This window comes from Solanum stenotomum, chromosome 7 (genome assembly GCF_019186545.1).
Source record: "Solanum stenotomum isolate F172 chromosome 7, ASM1918654v1, whole genome shotgun sequence".
In the NCBI taxonomy this organism is placed as follows: Eukaryota; Viridiplantae; Streptophyta; class Magnoliopsida; order Solanales; family Solanaceae; genus Solanum; species Solanum stenotomum.
The window spans coordinates 33,484,262-33,501,126 of record NC_064288.1 but is presented as its reverse complement, the minus strand read 5'-3'; the positions used below and the strand labels follow the sequence as shown (position 1 = coordinate 33,501,126).

Here is a 16,865-nt window from a genome sequence, read left to right as displayed (position 1 = left end):
GCCTTCAAAATCGAAAAACCCCTAAACCTAAAACACTTTAAGCTCTAAACCCTATAAAGCCCTAAATCCAATATGCTAAACCCTAAAAAACAAACAAAAAACCCTCAGCCCTAAACCCTAAATCTATAAAACCCTAAAAAAACCTTAACAAAAAAAACCCAAAGCCCTAAACCTAAAACCCTAAGAAACCCTAAACATTAAAACATAAGAAACCCTAATCCTATAAACCCTAAAAACCATTTAAAACCCCTACAAAACCCTAATCTCTAAACCTGCAATCCAAAAAAATTGTAACCCTAAACCAAAAAACCACAAAAGACCCTAAGCCATAAACCCTGGACCTTTAAAACCCTAAGAAACACTTAAACCATAAAAACCCTAAAAAAAACACCAAAACCCCTAAACCTAAAATAGTATAAGCTCTAAAACTTATAAAACCCTAAATCATATATGCAAAATCCTAAAAAACACAAACAAACCCTAATACCTAAACCCTAAACCTATAAAACACTAAAAAACCTTAACCTAAGAACCGTAAAATCCTAGATAAAATCCTTATCCTAAATCCCTAAACCAAAAAGAACCCTAAGCCCTAAACCATAAACCCTAAATCCTAACCTAAAACCGTAAACCCTAATCCTAAACCCCTAAGAAACCCTAAACCATAAACCTTTAGAAACCGTACATCCTAAAAACGATTTAAAACCCCTACAAAACCCAAAGCTCGAAACCTTAAATACTAAAAATTTGTAAACCCTAAACCTAAAAAGGACAAAAAAACCTAAGCCCTAAACACTAAACTCTAAAAAACCCTAAGAAACTCTTAACCCTTAAAACTCCAAAAACCCCTAAACCTAAAAAAACCTCTAAGCTCTAAAACCTATGAAGCCCCAAATCGTATATGCTAAAACCCTAAGAAACACTAACCATAAGAAACCCTAAATCTTATAAACCTAAGAATAAGCCCTAAAACCATTTAAAACCCCTACAAAACCCTAAACTCTTAACCCTAAATCCTAAAAATCCATGAACCCTAAACCTAAAAATCACAAAAAAATACAAAACCCTAAACCCTAAACCCTAAAAAATCATAAGAGACACTTTAACCTTAAAAACCCTACAAAATAGTAAAAAACCCAAAACCACTAAAAAACTCAAAGCTCTAAACCGTATGAAGCCCTAAATCGTATATGCTTAACCCAAAAATACAATAAAAATACCCTAAGCCCTAAAACCTAAAACCCAAAAAACCTTAACCTAAAAAAGCCTAAGCCCTAAACCCTAATAACTAGATAAAGCCCATAACCTAAACAATCCCTAAGCCGCTAACCCTAAACCCTAACCTAAAACCCTAAGAAACCCTTAACCCAAAATCTTAAGAAACCCTAAGTCCTATAAACCCAAAAATAAACACTAAAACCAATTTAAAATCCCTACAAAACCCTAATCTCTTAACCACAAATCCTTAAAGTCCGTAAATCCAAAACCTAAAAAACATAATAAAAAAAAAACCTAAACGATAATCCCTAAACCCTATAAAACCCTAAGAAACACTTAGCCCTTAAAACCCTAAAAAACCCAAAAACCTCTAAACCGTAACCTAAAACGATATATCCTAAACTTAAAACCCTAAGAAACCCTAAACCCTAAACCTTATGAAACCCTAAATCCTATAAACCTGAAAAACCATTCAAAACCCCTACAGAACCCTAAGCTCTAAATACTAAACGATAAAAAATCCTAAGAAATATTTAACCCTTAAAAACCCTAAAATAGTCAAAAACCCCTGAACCTAAAAAACTCTAAGCTCTAAACGATATAAAGCCTTAAATCGTATATGCTAAACCCTAAAGAATACAAAAAATACAAAAACACCTAAGCACTAAACGCTAGACCTATAAAAACTTAAAAAACCCAAAGACCTAAACCCTAAAAACATATATAAAACACTTAACCAAAAACCTTTAACCCAAAAAAAACCTAACCCCTAAATGCTAAAATCTAACCTAAAACCCCAAATCCTAGACCTAAAACCCTAAGAAACCCTAAACTCTAAACCTTAAGAAACCCTAAATCCTATAAACCCTAAAAACCATTCAAAACCGCTACAAAACCCTAACCTCTAAACCCTAAATAATAAAAAAATTGTAAACCCTACATCTAAAATACACAAAAAAAACCTTGAGCCTTAAATCCTAAATCATAAAAAACCATAAGAAATACTTAACCTTAAAACGCCTTAAACACCCAAAACCCCTAAACCTAAAAAAGCATATGCTCTAAACCCTATAGAATCAAAAATTATATGTTAAACCCTAAATAACACAAAAGAACCCTAACCCCTAAACCATAAACATATAAATCCGTAAAAAACCTTAACCCAAAAAACCCAAAGCCCTAAACCATAAAAACCTAGGTAAAACCCTTCACCAAAAACCCTAAATCTAAAAAAACCCTAAGCCCTAAACCCTAAACCCTAAAATCCATTTAAAACCCCTACCAAACCCTACACTGTAAACCCTAAATCCTAAAAATTTGTAACCCTTAACCTAAAAAAAAAAACCTAAGCCCTAAACCCTAAACCATAAAAACCAAAAGAAACACTTCACCCTTAAACACCTTTAAAATCCCAAATTCCTCTAAACCTAAAAAATTCTTAGCTCTAAACCCTATAAAGCCCTATATCGTATATGCTAAATCCTAAAAAACACAAAAAAAAACTCTAAGCCGTAAACCCTAAACCTATTAAACCCTAAAAAACCTTAACTTTAAAAACCCAAACAACCTAGATAACACCATTAACCTAAATCACTAAACCTAAAAAACCCTTAGCCCTAAACCATAAACCCTAACGTAAAACCTTAAATCCTATACTTAAAACCCTAATAAGCCCTAAACCTTAGGCTCTAAACCTTCAATCTTAAATATCCGTACACCCTAAACCTAAAACACACAAAAAAAAAACCAAGCCCTACTCCCTAAACCATAAGAAACACTTAAACCTTAAAACCCCTAAAAACCCCAAAAACCCATAAACATAAAAAAAACCTCTAAGCTCTAAACCATATTAAACCCTAAATTGAATATGCTAAACCCTAAAAAACAAAAAAAAAACACATTAAGCCCCTAAACCATAAACCAATAAAACCCTAACAAAACATAACCCAAAGCCCTGAACCATACAAACCTAGGTAAAACCCTTAACCTAAAACCCTAAACCCTAACCTATAACCTAAAATACTAAACCTAAAACCCTAAACCCTAAACCTTAAGAAAACCTAAATCCTATAAACCCTAAAATAAACCCTAAAACCCATTTAAAACCCCTACAAAACCCTAAGTTCTAAACCCTTCATCCTAAAAATTCATAAACCCTAAGCCTAAAAAACACCAAAAAAACCCTAAACCCTGAAACCCTAAGAAACGATTAACCCTAAAAAACCCAAAACCCCTAAACATATAAAACTCTAAGCTCTAAAACCTATAAAGACCCAAACCGTATATTCTAAACACTAAAAAATACAAAAAATACCCTGAGCCCTAAACCCTAAAATACCTTAATCCAAAAAAACTCAAAGCCCTAAACCCTTAAAACCTAGATAAAACCCTTAGCCTAAAATCCTAAACCTCAGAAAACCTAAACCCTAAACCCTAAATCCTAAACCTAAAATTCTAAGAAACCCTATATCCTATAACACTAAAATAAACCCTAAAAACCATGTGAAACCCTACATAGCCCTAAGACCAAAACCCTAAATCCTTAAAATTTGTAAACACTAAACCTAAAAAATACAAAAAACCCTAAGCCCTAAACCCTAAAAAACCCTCCTTGTATTTTTTTTATTATTATTTATGCTAAGGCATGGGGGTGTTGCTAAGCCCCTGTCCCCCCAGGGGTCGTTAAAATAAAAAGAAATAAAAAAACCCTTAGAAACACTTAACCCATAAAACCCCGAAAAAACCCAAAAAACCCTAAACCTAAAAGACTGTAAACTCTAAACCTTATATAGCCCTAAATCGTCTAAGCTAAACCCTAAAAACCACAAAAAAAAAACCTAAGCCCTAAACCCTAAACCTATAAAACCCTTAAAAACATTAACCTAAAAAACCCAACACCCTAAACATTAAAAACCTAGATAAGACCATTAACCTAAAACCCTAAACATTAAAAAGACCTAAGCCCTAAACCCTAAACCCTAACCTAAAACCCTAAATCCTAAACCTCAAACCCTGAACCTTAAGAAACCCTAAATCCTATAAACTCTAAAAACCATTTAAAACCCCTACAAAACCCTAAGCTCTAAACCCTAAATCTTAAAAATGAGTAAACCCGAAACCTAAAAATCACAAAAATACCCTAAGCTCTAAACCCTAAACCTTTAAAACCCTAACCCTATGCCTAGATAAAACCTTAACTTAAAAAACCCTAAAAACCTAGATAAAACCCTTAACCTAAATTCCTAAACATTAAAAAACCCTATGCCCTAAACCCTATAAAGCCCTAAATCGTATATGCTAAACCCTAAAAAACACAAAAATAATCCTAAAGAAACCGTAAGCCCTAAACCCTAAACCTATAAAATCTTAATAAACCTTAACCTAAAAAAGCCAAAGCCCTAAACTCTAAAAATGTAGATAGAAACCTAAACCCAAAACCCTAAACCTAAAAAAATCCTAAGCCTAAACCCTAAGCACTAACCTAAAACCCTAAATCCTAAACCTAAAACCCTAAGAAATCCTAAACCTTAAACCTGAAGAAACCCTAAACACAATGAACCCTAAAATAAACCCTAAAACCCATTTAAATCCACAACAAAACACTAAGCTCTAAACCGTAAATCCTTAAAATTTGTAAACCTTAAACCTAAAAAACACAACAAAAAAACCTTAACCCTAAGAAATACTTAATCCTTTAAACCCATAAAAAAACCAAAAACCCCTACACCTAAAAAAACTCTAAACTCTAAATCATATAAAGCCTAAATCGTATATGCTAAAGAATAAAAAATAGAAAACAAAAACCCTAAGCCCTAAACACTAATCCTATAAACCCTAAAAAAACTTAACTCAAAAGACCCAAAGCCCTCTACCCTAAAAACCTACATAAAACCGTTAGACTAAAACTCTAAACTGAAAAAAACCCTAAGCCCTAAACCCTAAATCCTAAACCTAAAACCCTACAAAACCCTAAGCTCTAAATCCTTAATCCTAAAAATCTGTAAACCCTAAACCTAAAAACACACAAAAACCCTAGGATGTAACCCTAAATCTTAAAAAAAAAAAACCTAAGAAACACTGAACCCTTAAAATCCTAAAAACCCCAAAAAACCCTAAACCTAAAAAACTCTAAGTTCTAAACCCTATAAAGCCCTAAATCATATATATTAAACCCTAAAAAACATACACAAAAAACCCTAAGCCCTAAACTGTAAAGGTTTAAAATCCTAAAAATACCTTAACCTAAAAAACCCACAGCCCTAAACCTAAACCCTAGAAAAGACCTTGTACCTAAAACCCAAAATCTAAAAAACCCCTAAATTCTAAACCTAAAACCCTAAGAAACCCTTAACCTTAAAACTTACGAAACTCTAAATCCTATAAAACCTAAAATAAACCCTAAAACCCATTTAAAACCCTTAAAAACCCAAAGCTCTAAACCTTAAATCCTAAAAATCCGTAACCCTAAACCTAAAAAACACAAAAAAAACCTAAGCCATAAACCTTCAACAATAAAAACCCTAAGAAACACTTAACCCTTAAAAACCCTAAAAATCATAAAAACCCCAAACCTAAAATCTCTCAGCTCTAAACCCTATAGAGCCCTAAATTTTATATTCTAAACCTTTGAAAGCACAAAAAAAAAAAAAAACCTAAGCCCTAAACTCTAAACCTATAAAACCCTAAAAAAAACCTTAACCTAAAAAACCCAAAGCCCTAAACCATAAAAACCAAGATAAGACCCTTAACCTAAAACCCTAAACCTCAAAAAAACCTAATACCTAACCCCTAAATCTTAAACCTAAAACCCTAAGAAACTCTTAACCCTAAACCTTAAGAAACCCTAAATCCTAAAAATAAACCCTAAAAACCATTCAAAACCCCTACAAAAACCCTAAGCTCTAAACCTTAAATCTTAAAGATTCATAAACACTCAAGCCAAAAAACACTAAAAAATCTTGAGCCCTAAACCATAAAAAACCCTAAACCCTCAACCTTAAGAAACCTTAAACCTTATAAACTCTAAAATAAACCCTAAAACCCATTCCGAACCTCTACAAAACCCTTAGCTCTAAACCCTAAATCCTAAACATAGGTAAACCCTACACCTATAAAACATAAAAAAAACCATAAGCCCTAATCCCTTAACCCTAAAAAACCCTAAGAGATACTTAACCCTTAAAAGTCTTCAAAATCGAAAAACCCTAAGCCCTAAACCCTAAAAAAAACCTTATCGCAAAATACCCAAAGCCCTAAACCTAAAATCCTACATAAAACCCTTAACCTAAAAATCCTAAACCTAAAACCCTAAGAAACCCTAAACCTTAAAACATAAGAAACCCTAAATCCTATAAACCCAAAAATAAACCCTAAAATAAACCCTAAAACCCATTTAAATCCCCTACAAAATCCTAATCTCTCAACCTTATGTCCAAAAAATTTGTAACCCTAAACCAAAAAACCACAAATAACCCTAAGCCATAAACCCTAGACCTTTTAAAACCCTAAGAAACACTTAAACCATACCAACCCTAAAAAAAACCCAAAAACCCCAAAATCTAAAACAGTATAGGCTCTAAACCCTATACAACCCTAAATTGTATATGCAAAATGCTAAAAATAAACATACAAACCGAAAGCCCTAAACCCTAAACCTATAAAACCCTGAAAAACCTTAACTCAAGAAACCCTAAAAACCTAGATATATAAAACCCTTATCCTAAATCCCAAAACCTCAAAAAACCCTAAGCCCTAAACCATAAACCCTAAATCCTAACCTAAAACCATAAATTCTAATCCTAAAACCCTAAGAAACCATAAACCATAAACCTTTAGACACCCAACATCCTATAATCCCTTAAAATACCCTAAAAACCATTTAAAACCCCTACAAAACCCTAAGCTCTAAACCTTAAATCCAAAAAATTTGTAAACCCTATACCTAAAAAACACAAAAAAATCTAAGCCCTAAACCCTAAATTCTAAAAAACCCTAAGAAACTCTTAACCCTTAAAAAAACTCTAAGCTCAAAAACCTATAAAGCCCCAAATCATATATGCTAAAACCCTAAGAAACCCTAAACTATAAGAAACCCTAAATCCTATAAACTTTAAAATAAACCCCAAAACCATTTAAAACCCCTAGAAACCTTAAGCTCTTAACCCTAAATCCTTAAAATCCATGAACCCTAAACCTAAAAAACAAAAAAGAAAATGCTAAACCCTAAACCTTAAACCCTAAAGAATCTTAACAAACACTTTAACCTTAAAAACCCTACAAAACACTAAAAACCCCAAAACCACTAAAAACTCCAAGTTCTAAACCCTATGAAGCCCTAAATTGTATATGCGTAACCCTAAAACACAATAAAAAAAACCCTATGCCCTAAACCCTAAAACCCTAAAAATCTTAATCTAAAAAACCTTTATCCCTAAACCCTAATAACTAGATAAAAAAATTAACCTAAAACCATAAACCTAAAAAATCCCTAAGCTCTTAACCCTAAACCCTAACCTAAAACCCTATATCTTAAACCTAAAACCCTAAGAAACCCTTAACCCTAAACCTTAAGAAACCCTAAGTCCTATAAACCCTAAAATAAACACTAAAAACCATTTAAATTCTAAAATCCCTTAACCCAAATAACCCAAAGCCCAAAACCTAAAAACCCCCTAAATTCTAAACCTAAAACCCTAAGAAACCCTAAACCTTAAACCTTAAGAAACCCTAAATCCTATAGACCCTAAAATAAACCCTAAAACCCCTACAAAACCTTAGCTCTAAACCCTAAATCCTAAAAATATGTAGCCCTAAACCTAAAAAACACAAAAAAAAACCTAAGCCATAAACCCTAAACCCTAAGAAACACTTAACCCTAAACCCTAAAAACCCTAAAACCCCCAAACCTAAAATCTCTAAGATCTAAACCCTATAAACCTTAGTCCCTAAACCTTAAACACTAAAAAAAAACCCTAGGTCCTAAACCTTAAACACTAAAAAAAACCTAAGAAACACTTAACCCTGAATAACCCAAAACCCCTAAACCTAAAAAAAGTCTAAGCCCTAAACCCTTTTAAGCCCTAAATCGTATATGCTAAACCCTAAAAAATCCAAGAAAAACCCTAAGCCCTAAACCCTAGACCTATAAAACCCTAAAAAACCTAAACCTAAAAAACCCAAATCTTTAACCTAAACCTAAAACCCTAAGAAACCCTAAACCCTAACCTTAAGAACCCTGAATCCTATAAAACCTAAAATAAACCTCAAATCCATTTAAAAGTCCTACACAATCCTAAGCTCTAGACACTGAATCCTAAAAAAACATAAAAAACCCAAACCCCTAAACTCTAAAAACCCTAAGAAACACTTAACTCTTAAAACCCCTAAACTTAAAAAACTCTAAGCTCTAAACCCTATAAAGCCCTAAATCGTATATGCTAAACCCAAAAAAACATACACAAAAAACCCAAAGCCCTAAACCCTAAATCTATAAAATCCTAAAAATCCTTAACACAAAAATCCCAAAGCCCAAAACCTAATCACTCCCTAAATTCTAAGCCTAAAACCCTAAGAAACCCTAAACCTTAAACCTTAAGAAACCCTAAAATAAACCTTAAAACCCCTACAAAACCCTTAGCTCTAAACCCTAAATCCTAAAAATCCATAACCCTAAACATAAAAAACACAAAAAAAAAAAACTTACCCCATAAACCCTCAACCCTAAAAACCCTAAAAACCACATATCTAAAATCTCTAAGATCTAATCCCTATAAAAACCTAATTAATTGTATATTCTAAAGTTTTAAAAACAAAAAAACCCTAAACTCTAAACTCTAAACCTATAAAACCCTAAAAAAACATTAACCTAAAACACCCAAAGCCCTAAACCCTAAAAACCTAGATAAGACCCTAAACCTAAACCCTAAACCCTAACCTAAAACCCTAAACCCTAAACCTAAAACCCTGAGAAACCCTAATCCCTAGACCTTAAGAAACCCTAAATCCTATAAACCCTAAAACAACCCCTAAAAAACATTCAAAACCCCTACAAAACTCTAAGCTCTAAACCTTAAATCTTAAAGATTCGTGAACCCTTAACCTAAAAAACACAAAAAATTCCTAAGCCCTGAACCCTAAACCATAAGAAACCTTAAACCTTAAATCTGATAAACCCTAAAATAAACCCTAAGAAACACTTAACCCTTAAAACCCCAAAAACCCCTAAACCAAAAAAACTCTAACCTTTAACCCTATAAAGCCCTAAATCATATATGCTAACCCCTAAAAACACAAAAAAAGACCTAAATCCTAAACCTAAAACCCTAAGAAACCCTAAATCTTATAAACCTTAAGAAACCCTAAATCTTATAAACCCTAAAAACCATTTAAAATCCCTACAAAACCCAAAGCTCTAAACCTTAAATCCTAAAAATCCGTACTAAACCTAAAAACACACAAAAAAACCCTAAGCCTTAAACTCTAAATCCTAATAATCTGTAATTCTATACCTAAAAACACACAAAAAAAACTATAAGCCATAAATCCTAAACCCTAAAAAACCCTAAGAAATAGTTAACCCTTAAAAACCCTAAATAAACACCAAAAACCCCTAAATATAAAATATTAGAAGCTCTAAACCCTATAAAGCCCTAAATTGTATATGCTAAATCCTAAAAAAACACAAAAAAAACCCTAAGCCCTAAACTCTAAACCTATAGAATCCTGAAAAACGTAAAATTTAAAAACCCTAAAAACCTAGATAAACTCGTTAACCTAAATCCCTAAACTTACAAAAAAACCCTAAGCCTTAAACCCTAAACCCTAACCCAAACCCATAATTCTAAACCAAAAACCCTAAGAACCGCTAAACCTTAAACTTTTAGAAACCCAAAATCCTATAATCCCTAAAAAACCCTAAAAACCATTTAAAACCCCTAGAAAACCCTAAGCTCTAAACCTTAAATCCTAAAAATCCATAAACCCTAAATCTAAAAAATACAAAAAAAACCTAGGCCCTAAACCTTAAACACTAAAAAACCGTAAGAAAAACTTAACCCTCAAAAACCCAAAACCCCTAAACCTAAAAAAATTCTAAGCTTTAAACCCTATTAAGCCCTAAATTGTATATGTTAAACCCTAAAGAATCCAAGAAAAATCCTAAGCCCTAAAACCTAAACCTATAAAACCCTAAACCTAAAAAACCCAAACCTTTATCCTAAACCTAAAACCATAAGAAACCCTAAACCCTAAACCTTAAGAACCCTAAATCCTATATAACCTAAAATAAACCTTAAAATCAATCAAAAGACCTACAAAATTCTAAGCTCTAGACACTAAATTCTAAAAATTTGTAAACCCTAGACCTAAAAACACACAAAAAAACCCTAAGCCCTAACCTCTAAAAACCCTAAGAAACACTTAACCCCTAAACACCCTAAAAACCACCAAAACCCCTAAACCTAAAAAAACTCAAAGCTCTAAACCATATTAAGCCCTAAATCGTATATGCTAAACCCTAAAATATCCAAGAAAACCCCTAGGCCCTAAACCTAAAAAACCCTAAAAAAACCCAAACCATTATCCAAAACCTAAAACCCTAAGAAACCCTAAACCGTAAACCTTAAGAAACCCAAATCCTATAAAACCTAAAAGGAACCCTAAAATCCATTTAAAACCCCTACAAAATTCTAAGTTGCAAATCCTATATCCTAAAAATTCGTAAACCATAAACCTTAAAAATACTAAAAAAAACTTGAAGCCCTAAATTCAATAAACCCTAAGAAACACTTAACCTACACACCCTAAAAAACCCATAATTCCCTAAACCAAAAAATTCCAAGCTCTAAACCCTATAAAGCCCTAAATCATATATGCCAAATCCTAAGAAACACAAAAAGACCCTAATCCCTAAGCTCTAAACCTATAAAACCCTAAAAAAAACCTTAAGATAAATAACCCAAAGCCCTAAACCCTAAAAACCTAGATAAAACCCTTAACCTAAAACCTTAAGCATAAAAAATCCCTAAGCCCTAAACCGTAAACCCTAACCTGAAACCCTAAATCATAAACCTAAAACACTAAGAAACCGTAAAACCTAAACATTAAGAAACTCTAAATCCTATAAACCCAAAAATAAACCCTAAAACCATTTAAAACTCCTACAATACCCTAAGCTCTAAATCCTAATTCTTAAAAATATGTAAACCCTATACCTAAAAACCCCAAAAAAAAACTAAGCCCTAAACCTTAAACCCTAAAAAACCCTAAGAAACACTTAACCCTCAAAAACCCTAAAAAATCCAAAGAAATCCAAAAACCCCTAAACCTAAAAAACACTAAGATCTAAACCCTATAAAGCCCTAAATCGTATATGTTAAACCCTAAAAAACACAAAAAAACCCTAAGCCCTAAATCCTAAACCATTAAAACCCTTAACCTAAAAAATCCAAAGCCCTAAACCCTAAAAACCTAGATAAAACCCTTAATCTAAACCCTAAACCTAAAAGAACCCTAAGCCTCAAACCCTAAACCATAACCTAAAACCATAAATCCTAAACATAAAACCCTACGAAACTCTAAACTTTAAGAAACTCTATTTCCAATAAACCCTAAAAATAAACCCTAAAAACCACTTAAAATGACTAAAAACCCTAAACTTTAAAAAAAACATAAGCCCTAAATCATAAACCCTAAAGAACCCTAAGAAAAACTTAACCCTTAAAAAGTCTAAAAAACACAAAAACCCCTCAACCTAAAAATCTCTAAGCTCTAAACTCTATAAAGCAGTAAATCTTATATTTTAAACCTTAAAGAACACAAAAAATCCCTAAGGCCTAAATCATAAGCCTATAAAACCCTAAAAAACATTAATCTAAAAAACCCAAAGCCCTAAACCCTAAAAACCTAGATGAAACCCTTAACCTAAAAAAACCCTAAACACTAACCAAAAACCCTAAGAAACACTAAACCCCTAAACCTTAAGAAACCTAAATACAATAAACCCTAAAAGCCATTTAAACCCCAACTAAAGACTAAGCTCAAAACCGTAAATCCTTAAAATATGTAAACCTTAAACCTAAAAAACACAAAAAAACCTAAACTCTAAGAAACACTTAATCCTAAAAATCCATAAAAAACCCAAAAACACTTAAATGTAAAACCCTAAATCTTAAACCTAAAACCAAAAGAAACCCTAAATCCTACAAACCCAAAAATATACCCTAAAACCATTTAAAACCACTAAAAAACCCTAACCTCTAAACCCTAAATCCTAAATCTATAAACCCTAAACCTGAAAACACACAAAAACCCTAGGTTGTAACCCTAAATCTTTAAAAAACCCTAAGAAACACTTAACCCTTAAAACCCTAAAAAACCCAAAAACCCCTAAACCTAAAAAGCCCTAAACGTATATTCTAAACCCTAAAAAACTTACACAAAAAGCCTTAAGCCCTAAACCCAAAATCAATAAAATCATATCGGGCACAATGCAATCTTCGGGCACATGCAATATTGGGCACAATGCAATATCGGGCACAAATGTAATCTCGAGCACAATGTAATCTTCGGGTATAATATAGTTTTTGGGCTCTTGCGATAATTGTTTGAGGGCATAAACCTTCGCCTTTTAGAAGGATTGAGTGTCATTTGTTGACGAATTTAGAATATTGTAGCTTTGACCCTTCGTCATGTTGTAAGGAGTGGGTGCAGTTGAAATGTTGATTTGTCAGGATGGAGTAGTTTGACTCTTTCGTCTGATTGGAAAGATGTACCAATAATTAGCAATTTATCGGGCTCAAAATAACTTGGTCCTTCATTCTGTCAGAAGGATAGTATGTCATTTGACTGGCGATTCGTCGAGCTTAATAGCAGTCAGGCGATATTGAAGTTGTCTTTTGTATGTGTACCTGTCTTTCCTGTATTCAAAGAAAAATTGTGAGTTTAAAAATAGGGGAGGTTGATCTGCTGCGACCGGTGTGCTCCCTTTAACTCACCATCCAGACCTTTCCGGGCATTTGCGTTGAAGAAAAATGTAAAATAGACGGAGAGAGAGTTTTTTTTAAAAAAAGTTTTTGAAAATTAATTTGTAAAAAATAATGTTGAATCTTTGACCATGGCATAGTTTGAGACTTTACAACATTTGACTCAGTATCAAATCTGTTATCTGATCTTTGTTGAAGGTTATAGCTTGATTGTTGTGAAATTTTTAGATCCTCTCAAAAATTCTGCCCCAGTCTTGGTTTGTGCAGAAAATGCTCATTTGGAGGAATTTTTTAGACCCTATCAAAAATTCTGCCGTAGTTAATGATTTGCGAGAAGAAATGCTTTTTGAAGGAATTTTTAAGTTCCTCTCAAAAATTTGCCCCAGTTGCAAGATTTTGTAAGAAGAATGCTCTTTGAAGGAATTTTTGAGACCCTCTCAAAAATTCTACCCCAGTTACACAGTCAGAAGGGAAAATGAAATTTTTATTATGATATGACCGAACTCCATAGGAGCGCCTACGTATCCCCTCTTAAACGGGAATCTGGTCTGACGTAGTTCCAAATACGGAGTAAGAGAGCATGAGACAAACTTAGATGTAATATCTCTTCACAGCATCTGAAGTGATAGGTTTGGGCCAAATTTCTCCATCCATTTCTGCAAGTATAAGGGCTCCGCCTGTCAATACCCGAGAGACTATGTATGGACCTTGCCAGTTTGGTAAGAATTTACCCCTTGCTTCATCTTGATTTGGGAAAATTCGCTTCAAAACCAGTTGCCCAGGTGAGAAGTGTCTGGGTCTAACCTTCTTGTTGAACGCTCTGGCTATTCTATTTTGATAGAGTTGACCATGACAAATGGCGTTAATTCTTCTTCCATCTATTAATGCCAGATTCTCCACCCTAACTTGTATCCATTTAGCATCATCCAACTCCGCTTCCTGAATAATTCTTAGAGATGGCATCTCTACCTCAACAGGTATCACAGCTTCATTACCATATACCAGAAAATAAGGTGTAGCCCGAGTAGAGGTTCTGATGGTGGTATGATATCCCAACCATGCAAAAGGTAACTTTTCATGCCAATGTTTGTGATTATCGATCATCTTGCGCAATATCCTCTTGATGTTCTTATTTGCAGCCTCAACAACTCTATTCATCTGAGGTCTATATGTTGTAGAATTTTGATGACTGATCTTGAACCTCTCACACAATGATCTTATCAAATCGCTGTTTAGGTTGGTTTCGTTATCAGTGATAATTGACTCGGGAATCCCGAACCTACAGATAATATTATTTTTGACAAAGTCATCCACAACCTTTTTCACTGATTTGTGAGAGGTGGCTTCGACCCATTTGATGAAGTAGTCGATTGCAACCAAAATGAATTTATGTCCATTGGATGTTGTTGGCTCGATTGGACCAATGACGTCCATGCCCCAGGATGCAAAGGGCCAAGGTGAACTAGTAACATGGAGTTCGTTAGGAGGAACTCGGATCATATCTGCATGAGTCTGACATTGGTGACATTTTTGAATATAGCGGATACAGTCTGTCTCCATAGTTAGCCAGAAATATCCCGATCTCAGGATCTTCTTTGCCAATGTAAAACCATTCATGTGAGGACCATATGTTCCTGCATGTATCTCTTTAATCAGTCTGCTAGCTTCTCCAGCTTCGACGCACCTTAGCAACCCTAAATCGGGAGTCCTCCTATAAAGAATTTCTCCACTTAGAAAGAATTGATTCGCTAACCTCTGAATTGTACGTTTTTGTACACTTGTTGCATCCTCTGTATACTCACCGCTCTTCAAATATCCTCTAATGTCATTGTACCAAGGCTTTCCATTAGGCTCTTCCTCAACATGAAAACAGTATGTTGGTTGCTCGTATATGTGGATGTAAATAGGATCAATGTAATTATGATCAGGATGCTGAATCATGGAAGACAAGGTGGCTAAGGCATCTGCGAATTCATTCTGGATCCTTGGCACATGTTTGAATTCTGCCTTGATGAACCTTTTGCACAATCTATGCACGCACTCCAAGTATGGTAACAACTTTCGATTCTTGGTAGCCCATTTGCCTCGGACCTGATGGATCAATAAGTCTGAATCTCCTATTATCAACATTTCCTGGATATCCAAGTCGATAGCGCGTCGGAGCCCCAATATGCAAGCTTCATATTCAGCCATATTATTTGAGCATAGGAACCTAAGTTTGGCTGATATCGGGTAATGTTGCCCAGTTGGTGAGATCAAAGCAGTTTCGATGTCGGATCCGCTCAAGTTCTTAGCTCCATCAAAGAACATCCTCCAACCATCATATCCTTCAGAAATGTCTTACCTGACAAAAGCTACTTCTTTGTCTGGGAAGTAAGTCTTCAACGGTCTATATTCATCATCTACAAGGTTCTCCACCATATGATCTGCTAATGCTTGTGCCTTCACTGCCTTTTGTGTAACATACACTATGTCAAACTCACTCAGTAATATCTGCCATTTAGCCAGTTTACGTGTAGGCATGGCCTTTTGAAAGATATACTTCAGAGGATCCATCCTTGAAATCAGATAAGTAGTGTGCGAGGAGAGGTAGTGTCGCAACTTCTGGGCGACCCAAGTTACAGCACAACAGGTATGCTCCAATAGAGAGTATTGAGCCTCATATGATGTAAACTTCTTACTTATGTAATATATCGCCTGCTCTTTCTTTCTAGTCTCATCATGTTGCCCCAAAATGCAGCTGAAAGCATTATCCAACACTAATATGTATAACAACAATGGTCTACCAGATTCCGGTGGAACCAACACAGGTGGATTGGACAAGTAATCTTTGATTTTGGCAAACGCTTGTTGACATTCGTCTGTCCATTTCACCGCAGCATCCTTCTTCAACAGCTTGAAGATAGGCTCACAAATGACAGTAGACTGGGCTATGAAACGACTGATGTAATTTAGTCGTCCGAGGAAACTCATTACTTCTTTCTTACTCTTCGACGGAGGTAGATCACGAATGGCTTTGATTTTTTATGGATCTAGTTCTATACCCCGGCGACTAACGATGAAACCCAAGAGCTTTCCAGCAGGAACCCCAAAGACACATTTTGCAGGATTCAACTTCAAGTTATACTTGCGTAGCCTGGCAAAGAACTTTCACAGATCATCTAGATGATTTGAACCCTTCTTTGATTTGATATGACATCATCCAGATGAACTTCAATTTCCTTGTGGATCATGTCGTGAAATAGGGTGGTCATTGCCCTCATGTATGTAGCTCCAGCATTCTTAACCCGAAAGGCATTACCTTGTAGTTGTAAACACTCCACGGTGTGATGAATGCAACCTTCTCAGCATCATCTTTGTGCATCTTAATTTGATGATAGCAAGCAAAGCAATCCACGAACAATTGTGTTTCATGCTTAGCACAGTTATCAATCAAGATGTGTATGTTGGGCAATGGAAAATTATCTTTGGGACTAGCTTTGTTGAGATCCCAATAATCCACACAGACTGTAACCATTTCGTCTTTCTTCGGCACTGGAACGACATTTGCAAGCCAGGTTGGGTACTCCGTCACTTGAAGGATTCCAACATCTAATTGCTTCGATATTTCTTCCTTGATTTTCAAACTCAACTCAAACTTGTATTTTCTCAGCTTCTGCTTCACAG

The 16,865-nt window shown here is 34.4% G+C and overlaps 1 protein-coding gene across 1 annotated transcript in view; it reads left to right on the top strand.

The window, feature by feature from the left end:
• The window catches only part of LOC125870224 (uncharacterized), a 1,100,495-nt gene that overhangs the window by 79,432 nt on the left and 1,004,198 nt on the right, over nt 1-16,865 (top strand). The gene's annotated exons all lie outside the window — the stretch shown is intronic.